Source organism: Delphinapterus leucas, chromosome 9, assembly GCF_059928025.1.
Source record: "Delphinapterus leucas isolate spDelLeu-1000000601 "Yukka" chromosome 9, BTC_Dleu_Yukka2, whole genome shotgun sequence".
Taxonomy (NCBI): domain Eukaryota; kingdom Metazoa; phylum Chordata; class Mammalia; order Artiodactyla; family Monodontidae; genus Delphinapterus; species Delphinapterus leucas.
This window is the reverse complement of record NC_143137.1, coordinates 6,867,511-6,874,764: the sequence shown is the minus strand read 5'-3', so window position 1 is coordinate 6,874,764 and position 7,254 is coordinate 6,867,511. Positions and strand designations below refer to the sequence as shown.

The 7,254-nt window shown below is 50.8% G+C and overlaps 1 non-coding gene across 1 annotated transcript; it reads right to left on the bottom strand.

Annotated features, from left to right (window-relative positions):
* Window positions 1-706: 706 nt before the first annotated feature.
* On the bottom strand, window positions 707-778 carry TRNAC-GCA (transfer RNA cysteine (anticodon GCA)). Its single transcript has one exon. It is a non-coding gene; the product is annotated as a tRNA-Cys (tRNA).
* Between the last annotated feature and the right edge of the window lie 6,476 nt (window positions 779-7,254).

The window sequence follows — 7,254 nt, the reverse complement described above, 5'->3', positions numbered from 1 at the left end:
CATGGCCACACCACACAACATGCAGGATCTCAGTCCCTTCATCAGGGATCGAACCCATGCCCCCCTACAGGGAAACTACAGTATCCCAACCACTAGGCCACCAGGGAAGTCCCACAGGGTGCCTTTCAATTAGCATACTTTAAGCTTACCAGTTACTTTAGCACCTGGATCAGAGGTATTTTCATTAAACATATTTTGGTCTACAGAAAAAAGTCACTTGAAAGTGGCTGTCCAGGGACCTGGAAATCTGTGGGTCTCCTACGCCTCCCCAGAGCCGTCCGCAGACCCCAGTCTTGCTTCTGTCCTGTGCGGAGCAGCCCTCATTGCTCCTGGCTGACACCCCTTCTGCTGATGAGAAAAGGTGGGGTGATGGTGGTGCTGGGACCAGAACCCCAACTTCTTACTCCTCCCTGGGGCTCCTTCCATCTACCACACTCTGACGAGCAGCAGGACCCTCCTGGGGCCCTGACAGCATCCTGCTCCCCCCATTTCCTTGAAAAGTGCAAGAAGCCAATGAGGCTTCCCACACCGTGGACCTCTCCACAATCCATAGGTGGCTGTTCCGGGTGGAACATCTCCAGATGGGAAAGAGTCAGCGGGTGTTGTTCTCAGTGTGGAGGGGTGCTGGAACTACAGGGACCCAAGGAAGGAAGGCCATGGGCCTCAGGCTTGCTGAAGCCTGGAAATTCCAAAATGTTATGTGGGAAGGGGGCACCCGGATTCGAACCGGAGACCTCTTGATCTGCAGTCAAATGCTCTACCCCTGAGCTATACCCCCTGACACATCTAAGTGTTCTCCACTCACACCTTTATAGCTGTGCAGCCACACCCAGGCCCTGCCGACCGTCGTAGCCTCTGCCTTGGGTTTTGCTGCCTATGGTCGCTCCAGGCGGGCCTTCCTGCTCAGAACTCCAACCGGTTTTCCTCCCCAGGTTCGGTGGGACGATTGATTTGGTCACAGTCTTCTGCCCACAGCCGGAGGTGGTAGAGGTTCAGGGCCCCTCTTGTTGACTGGAGAAGACCCAGGCCGCCCGGAAGGAGACTTCTCAGCGCGCCAAGCTCCGGCCTGAGCCCGGGCCGCCTCGTTGCTTCTGCTCCATCTGCCCTTTTCCGGCTTTTGGTCTCGTCGTCCTCCTCCTCGTCTTCGCCGCCTCTCTCTCCTCTTCCCACCGCTCTGATGCCCCTCGGGGCTCTGCTCCCCTAACCGCGCAGACCTTGGCTTGTCTGCCAGCTGCATCAAGCAGTGTCCTTTTCGAACTCCTTCCTTGAGAGGTAAACGGAAGACCAGGCCTAGTAAATAAAAGGTGAACAGTTTATTTCCAAAAATGAAATAGGTGACGGTAGCTAAGAAAACTGCGAAAGTAATAACAGAAGCGACACTGGAGGACTTTTCCACTGTAAATATTAGAACATCTGCTAAAACAGCGCAAGGCAGCCAGACCTGGGAGAACACCATAGTATATGTACCCACGTAATAAAAGATCATCGCGAGTGCCTCCCGAGCGCTGAGGACGTCCACAGCCCTCTGGGAGCGGGCTGTGATTGCTACCCCAGGGGCACAGCGGAGGAACCCGAGGGGGCAGGATGCGAAATAAGCTGTCGGGGCTTACTTAACCACACACTTAACCACGGCGTTTTACTGCCCCGACGTAGAGCAGTCACGAATTCAGACGGGAAAGGAAAGGTTATTTACATAAATCAAGCTAGGAGAGTTTAATTGGCCATTTGGGAAAAATAATTAAAGTAGCAACTAAACTTCTTTTTGTATATCAAAATACAGTCCAAGTGGATTAAAGCACTGTGTATAACAAAACCGAACATAAAGTATGAGAGAATATAAATGAATATCTAACTAATTTCTGAACAGCAGGGAAGGCATGGAAGAAATCCGAACAGAAAATGTCAGTAGTTATTTAAACATTAAGAGTTTAGGAATATGAACAAAATTGAAAGGTTAATAGCAAGTTGGGATTATAGCAAATTTCCATCATTTACAACAGACAAAATGCTGCAGATAAATATCCTTAATATGTAAAGGGTCCACTTAGGCCATCAAGGATGTGCTCAATCTCAGTAAATCAGGGTAAATTTTAGGAAGACCAAAGAAATGCAAATTAAAACATAACATTTTTCACCTATCAAATTAGGAAAACAAAACAGTAATTATCATATTAGTACTGTAAATTGGGACTGTAAATTGGTACAATCTTTCTTGAGGGGAAGGGCAGTGTAAAACCAGAGATTATTTTAAATAATTAATTCCCTTTGACTTGGTAGTAATTCCATTTCTTGGAATCCATCCTTAGAAAATGTCTGAAATATGAACAAATGTTGGCTCAAAGATATGTAAGTCCTCTTACTTACTTACATGTAAGCCCTCTTAAGTGTTATTTAAAATATTTAAACATGCCTAATTCTAGAGAGGTAGTTAAGGGAAGTATGCTAGATCTCCAGTGATCAAAAACTACTGGGACTTCCCTGGCAGGGTAGTGATTAGGACTCCTTGGCTTCCACTGCAGGGGGTGTGGGTTCGATCCCTGGTGGGGGAAATAAGGTCCTGCAAGCTATTTAAATGTTTGTATAATTCACAAGAAAATGTGAATTACATGCTAAGTCATGGTTCTTAATCCTGATCTTATTAGAACCTTCTAGGGAGGTTTAAAAAGGTTTAAAAAACCCTAATGCAGGGAGGAGGGGGGCAGCTAGTTGAGTGACAAGGACACTGGTGTCTTTTAAAACCAGGTGATTCTGTGTTAAATGACAGAGAGCATTATTTCAAATGTAAAAATTTCCAGTAATGTATTATTTTCATAAACTACTTAGAAATGTAAAAAAAAAAAAAAATTAAGGACCTGGTAAAAGCACCTCTGAATCCAAATCGGGACCTCTTAATTTATAGTCAGATGCTCTCCCCGGGCCACACCCTCAAAAGACCAGTCCCTTCTCGTGGGCCTCCTTCCCCTCCGAGCCACTCCCAAGACTCCATCAAGCCAGGACTCCACTTTCCCTGGCCTTTCAGGAAGCAGACCTACCTGCTAGGAAGCCCAAGTCGCTGGACCTGCTGACATCACTGTTCCTCTTGCCAATGCATTTAAATTTGTATTGTTTGCTCCATGGCATAAAGAGGAGGACTAAAAATAGGGGCATTAGGGATGATTTTAAAACTTTCTTCTTCAAACTTTCTATATCCTCCAAATTTTCTGTAATATAATGTATTACTTTCAAAATCAGAAAAAACAATAAATATTACAAATTTAAGCATATTCCCTTCTAGTAATTGCAAGCAATACCATTTACTATGATATAATTAATAAATAATTGCTTTAAGACAAAAAGAACCAGTGGAATAGTCATTTGGGAAATATGCATTATAATTTACATATAACCCACTTAAGCTTTTATAAGGAATAATTATTTCCATTTTGCAGGTGAGGATGGAGCTTCAGAAAGTTTCTAAGACACTCAGTTTCAAGACCACTTGGTCCAAGTTCAGGGCTGTTACAATACCACACTTCTTCCATCCTTTTGTGGTAAAGGTTGGGTAACTGAAAGAATGTGAAGGTTGAATCACCCTCTGTAATCCCGCTGGGGATCTGTAAGAGTTACCACCACATCTGCCACATCCCCTCCATGTTAGGCTGGGTGTCAATCTAAGATACTGATAATGGTTCCAATATGTTGAGTGTTTACTACTCTGGAGGCATTTCATGTACCTCCTCTCATTTAATCTTCCCTTTGAGGTAGGTACAATTATTATCTCTTATGAAGTAGCTCAGATTATCCCCATTTTGTAGATGAAGAAACAGAGCTTGGAAGGGTTAACTTTCATTCAGTCATTCAACAAACAGGAAGCACCCACTGTGTTCCAGGTTCTAGCCTGGCACTGAGGGCTCAGCAGTGAACAGGCAAACGAGGTCCTTGCTTTCACGGAGGTTATATTCTGAGAGGTTAGGGGGACAGACAGGAAAACAAACAAATGAACAAGATCATCACAGACACTGAAAATAAAGCAGGTTGATGTGATGGAGGACGACACGGGTGAGATGGGGTCGTCAGGGAAGTGACAATAGGAGGTGAAGTCTGAATGGTAAGAAGCCAGTGTGTAAAAATCTGGATGCAGAGCATTCCGGGCTGTGGGTAGAGACCGCCAAGGCCCTAAGGAGGGAGCTGGCTTGGCAGGATGGATGCAGGAGCGTGAACAGTGCAAAGAGACAGCACAAGACAGAGATGTGAGCAGAGGTCAGTGAGGTGGGGCAGGGGCAGCTTAGAGAGGGCCTTGAAAGTCATGGTCGGGGGAGGGGTGGAGCCTGCCCTGACCACAGGTCTGTCTCCTCCCGTGTCCCGGGGCCACCGCTTCGGAGGTCTTCCTGGAGGGCCCTGCAGTGGGCTTGGTACAGAGCCTGTCCCCTCTGGCCTGTCCTACTGAGACAGGCTTCCGCAGTCAGTCTCTGTGCCCACGTGTTTAGGTTTGTTATTGCTCACCCAGGCGGCCTGGTTCCGGCCCTCACGGGGGTGACCTTCCAGGGGAGGCACACGTGAGACTGACACACTGTGACTCAGGCACTTCCTCAGATACCATTGGGATGGGTGTCATGAGCCCGTTAAACAAGGCAGGGTGACCCTCATCTGCGGGGTTTGGGAGGGCTTCTCGGAGGCAGTGACATTTCCACAACACCTTGCAGGAGGAGGGGACGGGAGGTGGAGATGGGTGGCCCAGGAGGACAGGGTGGGGGGCAGAGGCTGAGCCAGGAGAGTGGAGAGAAGGCCAGGGCCCCCGAGTCAGGGGAGACAGCCTCTTGTGGGTTGGACAGCGTCCGCTCAAATCCACGTCCTTTAAGGAACCTCCGACGTGGCATGAGCTGGAAGTAGGGCCACTGCAGATAGCTAAGTTAGGATGAGGTGGTTCAGAGTTAGGGTGCGTCCTTCATCTAATACGACTATGGTCCTTAGAGGAAGAGAAGAGACAGAGATAGAGACACAGGGGAAACACCACGTGAGGAGGGAGGCAGACACCGGAGTGATGCGTCCACAAGCGAAGGGACACAGAGGGTTGCCGGCAACAGAGCGAGGCGTGCAACAGGGTCTCCAGTAAGAGCCAACCCTAACACCGCCTTGACTGTGGACTTTTTTAGCCAATAAACTTCTGTTATGTGAAGCCACCCAGTTTCTGGTATTTCGTGACGCAGCCCTAGGAAACCAATACACTACCCAAGATAGGGCTGGAGAGGCAGGCAGGGCCCGGTGGGCCCTGATGCGATTTTGGATTTTACCCGAAGAGCAAAAGAGGACCCGCATTTTCAAAGGATCCCTCTGGCTGCCCAATGTTCCGGAAGCGTTGACATCCACTGAGAGTCCCACAGTATGACCCAGGGCACTATCGCAAAGCCACTGCCTGCCTGGTCATCACTCACACGGAACCCCATGTTGCCCCTTAAATGCCAGGCGATTCTCAACCCCTCCCCCTCCCCACAAGAGACCACCTTCCCAGTTGGCAGCTCTGCCTGCGGGTACCCTACCTACGTCCCACAGAGAAAAAGGTAAGCCCGTGGCCCTTCTGGAAAATGGTTTGGCAACAGGCATCAAAAGGCCTTAAAAAAAAAAAAAAAAGGCCTATACCCTTTAACAGGGCAATTCCAACTCTTGGAAATAACTATAGACATATTTGAAAATGTATCAAGAAACAAACAGCAGGTCGAGCCCATCGTCAGGACGCTTCTCAAGGTCCGCCTCCGCGTGGTGTAAGTACATCTGCCACTAGCTTAACCGACTCGAGCAGGAGAAAAGTGAGTGAAATGAAGTGCCACGTGGGAAAGGGTTTGCATCCGTAAAGCTCGGGTCAATTCCAGGGGCCACCCCTTCCTTCTCGGTCCCCGCGGCTCGTTGGGATTTCCCTTTAAGTCTTCTCCTCGGAGCGGCTTTGGGCCTTAGGGGTGGGGCACGTCTCGGCGCTCCCGCTCTCCGCAGAGCCCCGAGGTCCGCTCTGCACCCACGGGTTCCCAGCAACAGGATCTGCACAAAGAACGCGCCCGCGACGGGTCGGGGGACGGGGCCGGCCAGGCGTGCGAAAAAACAAGAAAACCAGAGCGGCTTCGGCCCCAGAGGGATGGTCTCGGGGCGTGCAAGGACGGCGCCGGGCCGCCCGCTCGGCAGAGAGGCCTGGCGCGCCTTGCAGAAGCGCCCGCGCCGCAGAACCCCGGCTTCGGGCACAGCCCCTTCCTGGGCGCGCGACGACTGGCCCCCGCCACCACCGAGAGGCCCCGCGTTCCTAGAGCGGCCGCGGGCGGCCAGGTGCGGCGCGGCGGCCTCCGGGCCTCTCGGCTCCGGCCGCCAGGGGGCAGCACGGCCCGGCCGCGGCCCCACGTGGCACGGGCGCTCGAGCGAGGCCCAGGACCCGGCGTCCGGCCAGCGCGCGCTCAGCTGGTTCGGCCGGTAGGTGAGGGGAGGCTCGGCTGAGGAAATTGAAAAAATTCAGCTCGCTATAAATTAAATTTACAAGATGACATACATTTATTTAAAACGTAAATATAGAAATCTATAGAAATCCAATTTTTAATTTAAAAAAAGAGAGATTTTTTATTAAGGCCTAGCTCCATCATCCTGCAGCACCGCTTACAGAGCGCCTGGGAGACAGACGCTGTCCGTCCCCATTTCACAGGTGCTGACTTGGGGCCCCGATCTTTGAGGGAGTCGATGAAGTCTCAAGAAGAGATGAAGCTGGGGTTCGGCGAGGGAGGCTGAGGACGGGCATGGCAGTTCCCTGCGAGCCGGGAAGGACTCTAAGGATCCCCAAGGAAGTCTTCAAGGGGTTGGGGGCCTGGGGTTGGGAGAGGACTCTACCCAGGGGGTCCATGTGCCGCCGCCGCTGTAGAGGGCAGGAGGGCACAGGGGACCAAGGCCATCTAAAATGAGAGGAAGCCAAGAGTCGCTGCTGTCCTGTGCAAACAGAGGAGTGACAATCTGACAGCTCTGACAGCCAGGGAAGGGTGGGAGGGCTCGCTGGATGCAGGGGAGATGCCAACTGCTCCATTCCCCTGCAGTCTAGCTCTGCTGCCTGCCTACCCTTGGACTCCATATCTGGGAGCTGGGTGGCCATCCTTCAAAGGGCAGGGCAGCCCAGAAGGATTTCTGTCATCACCCCAGCCACCCAGCAAATGTGGTTAAGAGGATCTGGCAGTGACCCGGGGACTCCACCTTATTATTTGGGCGGAGATATCGGAGGGAATGATAAAGTACGTTTTCTATGCCATCGTTTAA